The sequence below is a fragment of the Cervus canadensis genome, chromosome 6, assembly GCF_019320065.1.
Source record: "Cervus canadensis isolate Bull #8, Minnesota chromosome 6, ASM1932006v1, whole genome shotgun sequence".
Taxonomy (NCBI): Eukaryota; Metazoa; Chordata; class Mammalia; order Artiodactyla; family Cervidae; genus Cervus; species Cervus canadensis.
The window spans coordinates 76,690,265-76,706,592 of NC_057391.1; the positions used below are offsets into that span (position 1 = coordinate 76,690,265).

The window sequence follows — 16,328 nt, forward strand, 5'->3', positions numbered from 1 at the left end:
TGGCGTTAACCACCATGCTAGGCAGATGCCTTGAGTTTGGGTAGTCCTTTGAAAAGCAAAGGGCCTGGGGAAGGGAGGGTGAGTTTTTCTGGATATGGAGCCCTCACTATGAACTTGGAGATGCTACGTACTCCAAGGCAGCCTGAAATAGTAGAAGAGCCCCAAATCTGAAAGCAGGAGGCAAGAACTTTCTTCCTAGCTCTGCCTCAACAGTTATGAGACTTCAAAGAGTCAGAGAACTCTTATGGCATCAGCTTCCTCATCCAGAAAATTCCTGTTGGGTTGGATAATCTCCATAGTTGCTTTGAGTCAAAAATGCTTTGATGGCAGGCAGGTGCATCTCTCACAACAGGCAAAGAGGTGAAGGCACACATTTCAGTTAGGTTGGCCCAGAGCAGTGTGAGAGCCAGTCACTCCCCAGAAGACGTCAGAAGAGAAGAGATTAAGGGAGGGTGGTAGGAAAAGGGGGCCCCAAAAGGCAAGGAGAGTCTACAATCTGGATTTACCAAAAGCACCTTGGATCAAACTCATTTTTTAAACAACTGCTCTTTGAATGCCCATTTTGGACCAAGCACTGTGCTAGTGACTGAGCATATACCCATGAAAGTACTATTTTCTTCTAATGAAGGATAGAGACAAACAAGGAATTATGGGCATGACACTATGATGATGTCATGGGAAGTTACTCTTTTTCTTGTTCCACTCTAAGCTCTCAAGTTGGTCACTGCACAGCTAGCTGCCTCTAACCTTATGGACAGTGGCTGCACTATATCACGGTTTTATAATATTGAGGACCTTGCGGTAGTACGCATGGTTGATATTCTATGATTCTTGCTTCTCTGTCTCCATGCAATTGTCACATTTTGCCTTCCTCAAAGCCTCCAAACCCTTAATGGCATCCAAGTCATATGATAACTTCATAAAACCCAGCTGGCCTTCTCCTAGGCACTGCCACACACAAAGAGGAAGCACCAGCAAGCCTCAATCTCCTCATGCTGTATATAAATAACGGACTTTAAAATGATAACAACAATCCTATCTCTTCATTGAGTATTCTTTACTCTATGGCTGGCACTGCATCAGGCATTTCTATAGCTTCTGTTTAAGACCTAATGACCCCACAATGATTTAGGTAGTGTTAACTGGGAAAGCTGAGCGCCAAAAAATTGATGCGTTTGAACTATGGTGTTGGAGAAGACTCTTGAGAGTCCCCGACTGCAAGGAGATCCAACCAGTCCATCCTAAAGGAAATCAGCCCTGGGTGTTCACTGGAAGGACTGATGTTGAAGCTGAAACTCCAATACTTTGGCCCACCTCATGCGAAGAGTAGACTCATTGGAAAAGACCCTGATGCTGGGAGGGACTGGGGGCAGGAGGAGAAGGGGACAACAGAGGATGAGATGGCTGGATGGCATCACCAACTCGGGGGGCATGAGTTTGAGTAAACTCCAGGAGTTTGTGATGGACAGGGAGGCCTGGCGTGCTGCGATTCATGGGGTCACAAAGAGTCAGACACGACTGAGCGACTGAACTGAACTGAACTGAACTGAACTGAACTGTTTTAGAGATGAGGAGACTTGGGCCCAAAGATTATTAATTTACCCAGGTCCACTAGCTGAGTAGCACAGCTGAGCTATGAAACTAGGTGTGTCAAACGCCAAAGTCTAAAAGTGAAGGTGGAAAAACAGGGTAGGAATCTGGAGCCCTTAGGTCAAGAACCTACAGCCCTGGAAACCTCTATCTCCTCTGGGAAGCCTTCCTTGATAATACTCTTTTCCTCCACCTTCCAACTGAGTCATTTTCTCCCCTGTGTTCCTCTAGGCCTTTGATGATGATTAAAGCACTTATCACACATCATCACATTAACCTGGGCTGATCTGTCTGCATGTCCATCTCCTACACACTTAGAGAAACTCCCTGAGGGATTCCCCCTCAATATAGGGACTTTTCTTTTTTAGCAAGTTATCACACTCAGTTCAGAGGGCTAAGAGGTTGGATCTGATCTCTAATATCCTCTCTGCCTCCAAAATTCTATGATTCCAAGGCTTGTTGATTCTACTCAAAGGTTTACCACACTCTCTAGAGGCCAGAGGACTTTGCCCTCTATGAGTCCTTGACAGATCTGGAGAATCACAAACCATGCAAGGGGACCAGAGAGAAAGGAAGAAAGAAAGGGCCTTGCTCACCTAATTTAAGTTCTGCTCCTCCAGCTGCTGGATCTACATCTGCATGTAAGTCATGCTCCACATTGGAGGCAATAATGGAACCAGGATCACAAGCTAAAGAGGGCTGTGCATTAGAATAACTTCGGAGCTCTAAAACATACAGATATTTTAATCCTACTCCAGACCTAAGTTCTGGACTCTCTGGAAGTGAAGTCTCAATATTTAGACTTTTTAAAAGTTCCTTAGTTGATTTACAGGTATAGCCAAGGTTGAGAATCCTGGGAGAGAATAAAAGAAACACAGACTGACAAAGAAAGACATTTGCATCTCAGGGATTCCAACCATTAGGGACTTTCTCTGGACCAAAAGAAGGACTCTTCGTGCATCATGAGTTGACTCGTAAGTGAGTGTACCACAGAGTCTCTCTATACACTAGATAAACATCCACCCTCCTGGACTCTGACTTCCTTTCATACCCTGCCAATGGCAAAGAGCATCAACTCCCTACCCATATAAGTAGATTTTCCCATTGTCTCTCCCTAAACCTGCTGTTAACTTAATTTACACTTTACTGAAGAAACAGAAAAGACCCAGAGTCCCCTTATCTGCACAGGAAAATGATGCTACTCATCCCATTTTCAGCAAGACATGTTTCTAAGTATTTTCCTTTTCACGGATGGTAGCTTATGTTGACTTCTCCATGTTTTTCCTCATGCCATCTTTGTTTGCTCACTGATTCATTTGTTCATGTATAAATGCATGCACTTATATGAAACTCAGTCCATGTGGTACAGGTCAACTTTCACTGAATCAGATGAGAAGGTACCCAACTCATTTTTTGGCACATTCAAAAAAAATTAGAATAAAAGTTCCTAGAGGGTAGCAATTTTTATCTGTTTGGTATTTCTGTATCCCTGCCATCTATATCAGTGCCTGGCATAGAGTGGGAGCTCAGTATATACTTAGTGAATGAATAGATCTATGAATAAATGTGCAAAAATAGAAGGCATAATAGCCAGTGATTTCTCCCACTCTTGGCAGTGTTCAAATGGAGCATCCCATCTGTCAGGGATGCTGTGAGCAAGGTTTTTCCAATTTGAGTTATATGAACAAAAATGTAATCCCCCCTGAGGAGCACACACTTCACCGGAGAACAGTGACAGAAAACCAAATTACCAAAAAAAAAAAAAAGTCCTAGATTTGGAAGCATGTGAAATGTGCCAAGACAGTACAGAGGAAGGAAGATCAAGAGTTGCCTGGGACCATCAGGGTCACTTCATGGACCAGGCAACTCTGGATCTAGGATTTGAAGAATGAACATGAGTTAACTGGGTCAAAGCCACTGCGCCTCAAATCAAGGTAAGAGAAAGCCATGCTAAAGAGCAGGTCAGCCTCAACAAGCAATATCTGTTTAAAGAAAGGTGAGCAGCGTGTCTGAAGGACAGGGCATTTGAGAGAACTGAGAGAAGCTGCAGTGATCAGTGAGGAATAGTTTGTGAAAGGTCTTGTATGCCCGGTCAAGGAATTTGGTCATTACTTTGGTGGTAATAAGGAAGTACTGAAAATCTTTTAATCACAGGAGGGACAAGATCATTGTTTTTCCTTTGGATGGAGACCTAGACTGACAACAATGCAGAAACTAGATCTGTGAATGAAGGTGGGACAAGACTAGGGGCAGAAAGACCAGTTCAGAGACTCTCAAAGTATTTGAGTGAGACATGATCAGAACCTGAACACAGGCAATGAGAGCAGGCCTGCTGAGGGAAGGCAGGGGTTTAGAGCGTTTTCAAAAGTATTGAATATATCAATAAGTGTGTGTGTGTGTGTGTGTGTGTGTGTGCGCGCGCGAGCGCACGCACGCACTCAGTTGTGTTCAACTCATTGTGACCCCATGGACTGTAGCCCACCAGGCTACTCTGTCCATGGAATTTTCCAGGCAAGAATACTGGAGCAGGTTGTCATTTCCTACTCCAAGGGATCTTTCCAACCCAGAGATCAAACCGGCTCTTTTGAGTCTCTTGCATTGGCAGGCCGGTTCTTTACCACTGTGCCACCTGGAAGCTCAGACTCAAAACAGTCTGGACTATTGAGCCAACAAATGGTTACTACCTTGACAAGACTGTGTAGCATTCGGGTCCTTTGTGGAGCTCTAGGGCCTTCTTCCCGAGAGTCCAGAATTCTCCTGGCCCCATCTGTCTCACAGTCACAGACGTCCCTAAAGCTATACAGCTATCTAAGTCTGACCAATTTGTGTCAAATTTTCCAGCTCCCATTTCTTCAGTCCTGGAGATCCTTAAAGGAGAAACCCTGATGACAGTGCCTGATGTGGTCCCACCTGTGTCTCTTCACCCTCTTTCACTATCAGAATCTTCTGTTTTCAGTTGGTCCGCGGAATCTTGGATGTGTTCTCAAGTTTATTGGGTGCCAACTGTATGTCACACTCTTTCCCACCTACTGGAGGTTCAATATTACATCTTTTACCTGGACTACTGCAAAGCTGCCAATCCTGCCACATCTGTTACAGTCTACGCTCCAGAAAAACAGCAACTACCATCTTTTTAAAATGTAAATCAGATACAGTTAAGTCCCCCACATACAAATGAGTTCCTTTCCAAGAGTGCATTTGTAAGTTCAATTTGTTCCTAAGTCCAACAAAGTTAGTCTAGGTACCCAACAAACACAACTGGCTATATAGTACTATACTGCAACAGGTTTATAATACTTTTGACACAAATAATTCATAAAAAAAAACAAGCAACACAAAAACCAAACATTTAAAATCTTACAGTACAGTACCTTGAAAAGTACAGGAGTACAGTACAAAAGCTGGCATACAGGGGCTGGTGTCAAGTGAACAGGCAAGAAGAATTACTGACTGGAGGAGGGTGAAGAGGTGGGAGATGGTAGAGCTGAAGGATCCTCAGCTATGGGAGATGCAGGGCAAGCTTCAATTTCACTCATGCCTAATGTTGACGGAATGCAAGTTCGCATCTTTGGAAGCTCGCAACTTGATCCTGCTTGCAGGATCTCAGTTCCCTGACCAGGGATCGAATCGTGTCCCCTGCAGTGGAAGTGCAGAGTCTTAACCACTGGACCATGAGGGAATTCCCACTCTTTTCTTTTCTTCAGAGCAGCCACACTGGCTGGAATCATTGCTTTTCTATCTGTTCACTGGTTTATCATAGAATATAAACTCCATGGGAGCAGACAACTTGATCTTTTTTCTCACCATGATATTCTCAGGCTCCTTGACTGCAGCCTGGCAGAGTGAATGTCAGCATTTGTTGAAGAGATCAGTGCTCACTCTGCAGGACTAAGCGTTTTTGGAAAGATGCACCTGTGAAAGGAGATGTCAAGCTTCTGGGAAGCCTTGGGGTAGAGAGGTAAATGGTTAAAACCAATGATCTCAGAGAACCGGCAGTTCTGTTCATTTGAAAGCACCAATAGGACCACAAGTATTTGGAAGGCTGTTGGGAGACTGTTTCTAAACGCATTTCATTCTGTCTACCTTAGTCCTCTCACGGGCACCTTACTTCTCCTCCAGGGTGTGTGGCCTCATAATAGCCAATACTCATAGCACACCATTCCCTCAACAAATATCAAGTGATAGTATGTACCAACAGTTGACAAAGGCCTTCTTGCTCCCATTCAGTCCTCAGGAGGATGTTCATAACGATGAAGAAACAGAGGCTCAGTTAGCTGCCTAGAGTTTCCAAGCCAAGAAATAACACAGTCAGAACCAAACCTTGGTCCTCCAGCTTTCAGGGCATCTCCCTCCACCAAGCTGGAAAAGCATCATGTCAGCAAAGACCAAGAGACAACATTCCCTATTACTGAAAGGAAATAAGGGCTGGGCCAGGGGCGTGAGAAGCCCAGGGCAGCCTGAGGGGGTATCATTCCCACCTCTCAGTGTTCCCAGAGAAAACGACTTGGGTTCTATCTTTCGGAATTATCCACAGAGAGAGGGCTGACATCCCTCTGGCCTACTGCCTACCCATGAAGGGAAAGCTGGTCATAAAAGCTGGTACTTCTATGTACCTTTTCCTCAGCTCATTCTCCAGGAGACTGATCTATTTTTTAATACCATTTAGTTCTCTTAATTTTTCAATGTTAAAATAGGGGATTAAATCATATCACTGCCCAAAGGAAGAGCAAATGGACTCAGATAAGCACTCAGAGTTCTCTCTCTGATACATGGCTGGGAAAGTCTCTTCTACACTCAACTCCAGGGATGTTCTGGGCCCTTCTTTCACAAGAGGGCACTAGGAGCAGACTCCTAGGGCTTCCAGCAGATCCAGCTGCTGTCCTGGCAGTTGTGATCTCTCTCTGTCTGACCAGGAATCGAACCCACTGCCCCCTGCAATGGAAAGGAGGAGTCTTAACCACTGGACCATCAGGGAAGTCCTATTCTTCCTCTACTTTAGAGCACACACACTGGCTGGTCATTAATGATTCCCCTCGAAGTTGACTCCCCCATTAGTTCCTCCTGAGGGTCTGGAAGGCACAGACTCAAGATGATTCTTCCTGAATCCTAGGGGAGAGAGTACAGTGATAAGGTAGAGAGTAAGCAGAATCTTTGGAAAGCCACTGGGCAAACGGATTCCAGGTAGATTCTCAACAGAGTCTCAGTTCAGTTCAGCTCAGTCGCTCAGTCATGTCCGACTCTCTGCAACCCCATGAATCACAGCACGCCAGGCCCCCCTGTCCATCACAAACTCCCGGAGTTTACTCAAACTCATGCCCATCGAGTCAGTGATGCCATCCAGCCATCTCATCCTCTGTCCTCCCCTCCTCCTCCTGCCCCCAATCCCTCCCAGTATCAGGGTCTTTTCCAATGAGTCAACTCTTCGCATGAGGTGGCCAAAGTATTGGAGCCTCAGCTTCAGCATCAGTCCTTCCAATGAACACCCAGGACTGATCTCCTTTAGGATGGACTGATTGGATCTCCTTGCAGTCCAAGGGACTTTCAAGAGTCTTCTCCAATACCATAGTTCAAAAGCATCAAATCTTCGTCACTCAGCTTTCTTCACAGTCCAACTCTCACATCCATACATGACCACTGGAAAAGCCATAGCCTTGACTAGACAGATTTGGATCTACATGGATCCAAATACATCCTTTCTGGATGGAAAAGGAAAAGCAGAAGCATAGGACTTGAGACTGAACTGTCTGGAGCATTTGGGGGCCGAGCATGACTACTAGTCATTCTGAGAATGCCCTGGAGGGTCGCAGTGGGAAGGGACTCCACACAGGAGGGCCAACCTCAGGCCACCAGGGCCCTCAACCAGCTCAGGATACCTTGTAGCCCAGACAGCCAGATAGTTGGGTTGGCTGCTCATCTCACCTCTAGAGACCCATTGTAATAACAGACACACTGGGGGCTTCAAATTGCAGCTGGAAAGCTCTGAAACAAAAGATGTGATCAGCACAAATAATATCCTTAGTAGGAGGTGATCTATAAGCTGTGGAACCAGATCCACAGAACACAGAATTGTCAGGGAAGTAGATTAAAAGTCAACACATCCAACATAGCCTTTTTTAAGGGTAAGGAATGTGAGGCCCAGAAAGTAGCAATGGGTTTTGCCTATAGCTGTCAGAAGAGATAATAAAAAATATACTGTTCTTGCCACTTGTTCAATGTATCTTCTGTGATACCACATTGTCCGTTTCTGGGTTGATCCTTTTATTCCTTCGCTGGCTCCTTTAATGATAAATAGGACAGATTCTCTTTCTTGATCTTAGTCCACCTGCCTCAAGAGTGAGGTAGGTTATTCACTTTTCATTGAACAGCCACTGTGTTTCAGGTACTATACAACAAGAAGTGGGAGAGAGAAAGGACTTGGTCCAGGAAAGAAGGTAAGTCTCAAGATGAAAAAATATATATATATATACTTTTTTTTAATAATAAAAAATCTGCATTTCCATAAATATAAGGGACTTATGAAAAACAGATGCTGCATTATCAAAATTCAGAATAAGAGACTGCTTCTTCAGTCTTCCCATCAGAAAGAGGCATTTGAACTGAAGAACAGGTAGGATTCTAAGGAAAGGGCAAACCGTGAACAAAGGCACAGAAGAAAGGACAAGCATACTTAGGTGCCCACATGGGAACTGTAAGAAGTGAGACCAGAGTGGAGTGATGAAACAGGCCATGGAGGACCCTGAATATCAGGAGTTGGACTGCTGCAAAAAGTGAGAGCCCCTTCAAGGTTTTTGTGTGGGAAAATGACAAGCCTAGATTGGTGTTTTAGGAGGGCAATCTTATAACAGTCACTAAAATGAATTGAAGGACTGGAAGAATGAAGTTGGGAAGATGTTAGAAAGTTACCATTTATAGTATCATCATAATAATACAGCTTAGAAAGTTATTTTTTTACAGGTACCGTAAGGATTGAGTGGGAAAAATCAATGTTGGGCACTTTGCAATAGAGTAGCTTGACTCTGTTGCAAACATACAAATGTTGGCTACTATAATAATAATTTCTATTATAATTATCATTATTATTATGTAAGAGGTTGTCAAATCCATACTGAGGTAGTGGTAGTAGGGATAGAGAAGAGAGGAATGGACTGAACAGATGTAAGCAACACAATAGTCCCCTTTATCTGTGTGGGATAAATTCTTAAGACCCCCAAGTGGATGTCTGAAACTGTAAATAGTACTTAACTCTATGTATACTATGTTTTTTCCTGTATATACACATTTACAGTTAAATTTCCAAATTAGGCCCAGAAAGACTGAAGGAGGAAGGAGGAGGGCAACAGAGGATGAGATGGTTGGATGGCATCACCGACTCAATGGACAGGAGTTTGAGTAAACTCTGGGAGTTGGTGATGGACAGGGAGGCCTGGCGTGCTGCAATTCACGGGGTCACAAAGAGTTGGACACAACTGAGTGACTAACTGAACAGAACTGAAATAGGTGAGCAACAATAACTAATAATAAAATAAAACAATTAAAACAATATACTGTAATAAAAGTTGTGTGATTGTATTCTCTTTCATTCTCTCACTCAGAATATCTTATGGTGGTGGTGGTTTAGTCACTAAGTCATATTGGACTCTTGCGATCCCATGGACTATAGCCTGCCAGGCTCCTCTGTCCATGGGATTTCCCAGGCAAGAATACTCGAGTGGGTTGCCATTTCCTTCTCCAGAGGATCTTCCCAATCCAGGGACTGAACTCAGGTCTCCTGCACTGCAGGCAGATTCTTTACTGACTGAGCTACCAGGGAAGCCCCCAGAATATCTTATCGTACAAATTTAATGCCTTTTCCATCTTAACGGAGCACTTTATCACACACAGTGGCTATAACTTTTGCAGCCTGAGGTGCGACAGCAAACCTGTGGGAGAAAACTGGGAGGGAGGAGAGGATCTTGGAGACGAAGTGAAAGAGGGCCCACCTGGAGAGCTAGAGAAACCTGGAGAGTTCTGTGTGATAGAAGTCAAGAGGGGGAAGTTTCAAGGAGCTAATGAGCAATCTTTTCTGATGGGGGTTGGGGGAAATCAGGAATAAGTTATTGTATTTGGGGGAATGAGAAGTCCTTGCGTGAGTGAGAGTTGGGCAGAAGGTAGGAAAAAATGAGAAAGCAAGGGACTAAGTGAATGAATGAGTGATGGGGAAATAGAAACAGATGTCTACTCTAAAATTTCAAGAGTGTGTGGAAAGCAAGATGGGGACAGAAAATGACAGGGGAGGAAGTGAACAAAGGGATATTCTTGCCAGGACGTTGAGCATGCTTACAATTAGACGGAGGAGATTCAATGCTCCAAAAGAAAGAGCTCAGGGCAAGCTGATGAAGGCAGGGCAGGAGGGACATTGGGCAGGAAAGGAAGGGAGAGCTTTTTTAAATTGAGAGATGAGTGACAAGTAAGGATGGAGAACAAAGTTGGGAGATCAGGGTGCAAAGGAAGAGTGTGCAAGCTCACACTATTTGGTTCATTCTCTAGGATGAACAAAGTGGTGTGTGACCTGGACATCCTCTCCTCTCAAGTGATTTGGAAATTGCCATTTGGAAACCCCGGGCAGGAATACAGTTTCCAGACCCACTTCCGGATCCAGTCCCCACATGACCCAGCGTTCCTGTACACAACCAGGATAGCACTATTTGTCATTCAGACATCAAGGCAGTAAATGCTACCTGACCCATTCCAAAAGCTGTTTTCTTAGTAGACATGACCCTGTATACCCATCTAAATACATTTGATTCAGAAGTGGCCTCTATTTACTTTTCATATTATAAAAAATGTACAAACAAGTATACTATCAAGGGTGAAACAGATCACCAGCCCGGGTTGGATGCATGAGACAAGTGCTCAGGGCTGGTGCACTGGGAAGACCCAGAGGGATGGGATGGGGAGGAAGGCGGGAGGGGGGATAGGGATGGGGAACACATGTAAATCCATGGCTGATTCATGTCAATGTATGGCAAAAACCACTACAATACTGTAAAGTAATTAGCCTCCAACTAATAAAAATAAATGAAAAAACTAAAAAATAAATAAATTAAAAAAATTTAAAAATGGACATATACATGTGATTCTTCCTATCTAGATGTCTTGTTCAATTGTCTCTATGGATCACAATCCTTCTTACCCCTCACCTTCCCGCTCAAGACCTTCCCCAGGCCCCAGAGATCTCAGATCTTTAGGGGTCCACCTTGCTGAGCAGCTCAGCTGATTGGGAAGAGTGTCTTAGACATGATGGAGCCATTTTTCCTTTCCCTTGAGGCAGTCTACCCAGCGTTGGGTTTAGAGTGCCCATCCAAAAAACAGAGACAACTAAACCAAATCAATCTCATTAAAGAAAATAGGGAAACTTCTTCCTAGAAGGACAGCTCTGGTTTGTATGCTAAAACAGAAAGAGGAACCCCCCCAGCCCTCCCTCACAGGCCAGCAGGATGACAATGCACAAGTGTTCCACAACAGTCCCCTACTCCCTCCCGTGACATTCTGGTCTTGATGCACTATCTAAAATGCAAATCTGACCATGCACTTCAGTACTGAAAACCTTCCCAAGTCCCCACTGGAAACTCAGTGGAAAACCTTAGCATGAAGTACAAGTCCTTCAAGATCTGGCCCCTAGATCTTCTCTAAACTCATCTCTCTGAACTTTACCCTCAGTCTTCAGTCATTTGAAAGAGCTCTTGTACACTTTAGGCCTTTGCATACTGATCCCTTCAGGGCTTCCCTGACCACTTAGCAATAAAGAATCTGCCTGCAATGCAGGAGACTGATGCAGGTTCGATCTCTGGGTAGGGAAGATCCTCTGGAGTAGGAAATGGCAACCCACTCCAATATTCTGTCCTGGGAAATCCCATGGATAGAGCCTGGTGGGCTACAGTCCAGGGGGTTTCAGAGAGTTGGACATGATTGAACACAGCACAGCACGTACTGATCCTTTCATTCAAAGAACCTTCTCTCCCACCTTTCCCCTCCCTACTTTCACCAAAGCCAGCTCCTCCCTAGCCTGTCTTTCTGGGATCAGCTATCCCTAGAAGTTCTCCTTAAGACACCCTAGAGACGTGATCTTCCTACATTTTCACTGTACCTGGGATGCAGCCTTCACAGAGAGGAATCAGTTTAAATGGTAATTGTGTGTTCACTAGTTGGTTATCCCTGCTGAGATGAGTGTGTGTTTATGAGGAAAGGAAACATTCTATTTTATTTGCCTCTGTACCCAGCAAATACTTGGCCAAGGGGATTGTTGAATATTTATTGAATAAATAACTGATTGATTGAATCAATGAAGGCTTTCTTTTTTGGAGTCAAACGTATTTCTGAAACTCATCAAATGTTTGAGTTTCCAAGCAAAGCAACCAGGTTTGAGTGCAAAGGGAGTGATTTTCTCTTTTGATCCAACCTTGGTAGCTTAAAGAGAAGCTGTGTGACACACCCCTTCAAATCCAGATTGTCAGCAGTGAGTGACTGGACCATGTAGGCTGAGGGGCAATGCCCACAGTGACTACCCAGGGACAATACCAGTAACTCCGCCAGGGACTGTACAAGGGGCTGCCTTGCACAGGGACAGGGCAGGGCTGGATCAGGAGGTCACTCCCTCGGCTTCAGGGTCGCAGCCCAGGGAGAAGTCCAGGGGAAGGGCGTGTTTTTCACAGGGTCAGTTTGCTGGCCCTATTCTTCCTTCTCTGACCAGGAGGCTCTGCGGGGCCATGCGTGCATGCCTGCTCAGTTGCTTCAGCCGTGTCCGACTCTTTGTGACCCCATAGACTGTAGCCCTCCAGGCTCCTCTGTCCATGGGATTCTCCAGGCAAGAATACTGGAGGGGGCTGCCATGCCCTTCTCTAGGGGATCTTCCCAACCCAGGGATCAAACCTGCATCTTCTCTGTCTCCTGCATTGGCAGATGGGTTCTTTACCACTAGCGCCACCTGGGAAGGACTGTAGCCCTTCTGCAAGAGATGGCAAAGTAGAGATCAGAGGAGAGGTAACTTATTCCTCCTAGTTCCATTCATTCACCCAGCATTGATGGAGTAGCTTCTCTATGCCAGGCACACTGCCAGACCCTGGGGGTACAAGGTGAATACACACCAGCTCTCTTTCCTCCCTTCATGCAGCTTACTGTCCAGAGGCGTGACTGGTCAATCACATAAATAAATTGAACGTGCATCTTTAAATTACTTCAAAATAATAGGTTCAAGTTAGGGGTGTAGAATAAGGGAACCTGGCTTAGGCAAGGTAGGGAAAGCTCCTTGAGAAAGTCACCAATGAACTAAGGACAGAAGGATAAACAGGAGTACAATAGACAAGGACGAAGGGTTGGAAGAGCAATAAAGCATTCCCAGGTAGAGAAAACCACCTAAACAGCCTTCCCATCTTCATGAAGTCTGAGAACCACTTCAACCAAATTTAGGTCCCACCTGCTTCTTCTCAACCCCATCTCTATATTTTATTTAAAGGAACAGGGAACTGTGGAGTGGACTTGTATGTGCAAACTGCAAAGGGGGGTTGCAGATGGCGGTGAGGGGCTGGGAGACCACAGCTGCCCCCAACTCTGACCCTCAACCCTGCTCGCGTGGAGAGGCACAAGGCAGGAAGGCAAGGCGCGGATTCCTCTCAAACTCGGACCCCACAAGGCACGCAGGCAGAAGGGCCGGCGGGAGGGAGGACCTGAGCGGATCTCCCTCCGTCAGCGAGAAGCAGGGTGCAGCAGCTATATTTGAAAATCGAGGTAAACAAGAGCTCAGCTCAAGTGGACAGGGCACAACAGCTGCGGAAGATTAATCACACACGGCTGCCAGTCACCAGGTCGCCACGAGGCCCCCACCAGCAGGCCGGATGTGCTCCCATCACGTACCCGCGGCTCCCTCCGCCCGGGGTGCTCCTCGGCCACTCCAGGGCGCGCAGCCCTGCTCCCAGCTGCGGCCTGCCCTTCCGATAAACTACCCCTGGTTTCAATCTTTCTGCCCAGGAGCCCGACCAACCAAACGTTCGGGGTTTGTTTTCTAAATACCAGGGGATAGAGCCAAAGACAGACAAGAGAGAGCGCGCGCCAGACTGAGGGAGAGAGAGAGACGGACAAGGAGAGACAGAGAGGGAGAGAGAGACAGGCGGCAGGCAGGCGGGCAGGGAGCGGGTAAATTTATGGCACTGCATTAAAGGCGTTTGTTCTATTTAACCCCCACCCTCTCCCTCCACGGTTAAAAATAAAACACAGTGAATAAAGAGGAGGGGAAAAATCGGTTTTTTTCCCCTCCCGAAACATAACGCTTTCTTCATTTCCCCAGTGGCTCGGGTCCTCGGGGCAAGTCAGGCAGGGTCTTGCAGGAGCAGGCCAGCCTCTGAATGAAGGCCTGTGGCTGTGTGCGTGTGTGCATGTGTGTGGTGGTGGCGGTGAGGGGTGTGTAGGCGAGCGGGGGAGGGGGTGGGGCGGGGAGGAGGCAGGTTGGGGAGTGGGGAGAGTTACACACTTCACGTCTCTCCACCTGGCCCCGGCCCGCCCAGACCAGCGCGGCCGGGAGAACACCGGCCGGGAGAAAGCCGCCTTCTCCCCGCCCCCTTGGCCGCCGCGGGCTGGTGCGCCGGGGCTGCAGTTCCCGACCCGCGGCGGTGGAGTCCCGAGGTTGGGGTGCGCGCGGGCGTGCGTACAGGCGGGCGCGCGCCGAGTGGGTAACGCGCTCCCCTCGCAGCCCCCAAACCCCACGGGCGCTCGCCACCCCGGGAGCACAACACTCGTTGGCACAGCCCAGGCACACACATGCACACACGCATCCAGCACACAACACGGCGCTCAGCCTCCCTAATGCGCACCCGTCCGTAACCCGACAAACCCGCGACCAGCCCAGGCATCTCAGCACCGCGCCCCCCCACCTCACCACCACCACCTAACCTCCCAGGAGGCACTCAGAACGCCCCCCACCCCACCTCCCAGCACCGCCTGCATCCCAGTATACTTTCCGGGGCACCCTCCCCCGCCACCTCTTCTGACACTAGACCCGCAGGAAAGCAGTTCACGTGAATGATCTCGAGAAAGAACTTAATTAACACCGTTATTCACAAGCCGGAACTCTCAAGGGGACATCCCCAAACCCACCCCCTCCACCACCACCACCCCCCGCCGCCCCCGCCCGACCTCTGCCTCCCCGGCCTCGGGCGCCGGTTGAGGGGGAAGGGCAGGAGGCTCAGCCCTTCACTCACCGTTTCCTCTCGGTCTCTCGGGCGGGGTGGGCAAATGAGGGGGGGGGGGGGTGAGAAAGGTGCGCGATGCCCCCGCGGCCGGGCTCCTCACCGGCCGCAGCGGCTCATCGCCCCAGCGGGCTGTCCGCCGGCCGCAGCCGCGTCCGGGGCATGTCAGTCCGCCGCCGCCGCCGCCGCCCGCCCGCCGGGCTCGTGGGCTACCAGCTTTCAGGGAGCCTTGGAGCAGCGCATCCGGAGGGCGAGGGCTAGGGCCGGAGCAGGGGCCTGGGGAGGAGTCCCTCGGCACCGGTTTAAGGAGCAGGGAGCACGCCTCCGTAGACCCCCGGGAAACCCCGACTCGGGCGCGGGCTCGGACTAAAGCCCTGGAGAGGCCCGGAGTCCCGGCCGCCCGCAGCAAGGGGATCCCTGCCGGGAGGGGCAGGAAGGCGAGCGGCCCGGCGCGCCCTGGCGGCTCCGAGGACCCCGGACTTGCAGTCTGCGTCGCCGGGGCTTTCCCGGGGCTGGGAGCGCGCCGGCTCTCCCCCTAGCACGCCGTCACCGCGGGACTCGTCTCGGCCTCGCCGCGCGCGGAGGGGACGCGCGGAGGGTCTGGTTTCTGGGCGAGCTGACAGCTTTGCCCATTAAGCTGCAGGAGGAAGCCAAATCAAAAAGCCAATCTCCAAGCCTCCAAAACCCAACGTCACCCTATCACGGCATGACTAGCCGCGCATATTTATCCTCGCGCGCCGATGGGGGTGATTTTCAGAGAGCTTTCCGACCAGCAGCGGGGAGCCGAGTCCGCCTCTCGCATCCCGAGAGCCCCCAGGACCGAATGCAGACGGAACCCGTAGCCCGAGGCCACCCACCCAATCTTTGGAGCCTGGCGCCGGGCGCCTCCTGGCCAGCGGCAGTTCCAAGACGGCGGCGCGTCCTGACCTGGATTCCGCGGAGTCCAGAGCTCCGGGCAGCGGCGGGGAGGGAGGGCAGGCGGGCGCGCAGCACCGGCTTTCCCCTTGTCCTCAGGAGACGCCGCCTGCAATCCCGAAATTAAGTCTCCACCAAACACATCTGTGGTTTTTAAATATAGCAGGGGACGATTAACCAGGCAGGGTCCACCCAGGCCTAGGGGAGGAGTTGAGGGGGAATGGAGGTTAGCAGTGGAGGGAAAAGAAAACTCCCTTTTTCCCCTCTTTCTTTTTTCCCCTTCTGTTCTTGGTGCAGAACTCAGTCTGTCATTTTCTCAACCCAAATCAAACAACAGCTTGTGACAGACGCTTGGGTGAGCGCTGGTATGTTGGCTTTGGGGTTTTTAAGGCTAAAAATACAAGGGGGCTGTCTCCCAAATTGCTGCTTCTTCTGGGCCTGGAGTCTGGAAGAGAGATGATCCTTTGATGCAGCAACAGAACTAGGGTTTGGGGCTTGGCTTACACGAAGTGTACATACGTAGCCTTAAATCAGATGCCTGTAATTTCTGCTATATTTGTCAGGCTTGGTCCTGGAGGGGTGGGCAAGCCTCTCCTAAGAATGGGG

The 16,328-nt window shown here is 48.5% G+C and overlaps 1 protein-coding gene across 8 annotated transcripts in view; it reads right to left on the reverse strand.

Annotated features, from left to right (window-relative positions):
• SLC8A3 (solute carrier family 8 member A3) overlaps nucleotides 1–15,883 on the reverse strand; it is a 159,210-nt gene extending 143,327 nt beyond the window's left edge. For 4 of the 8 annotated variants that reach the window (XM_043472414.1, XM_043472416.1, XM_043472413.1 and 1 more), the window contains exon 1: nucleotides 15,735–15,883. The gene's annotated coding sequence lies outside the window, so the exon portion shown is untranslated. The other 4 variants (XM_043472415.1, XM_043472412.1, XM_043472411.1 and 1 more) reach the window with 3 other exon arrangements.
• Between the last annotated feature and the right edge of the window lie 445 nt (nucleotides 15,884–16,328).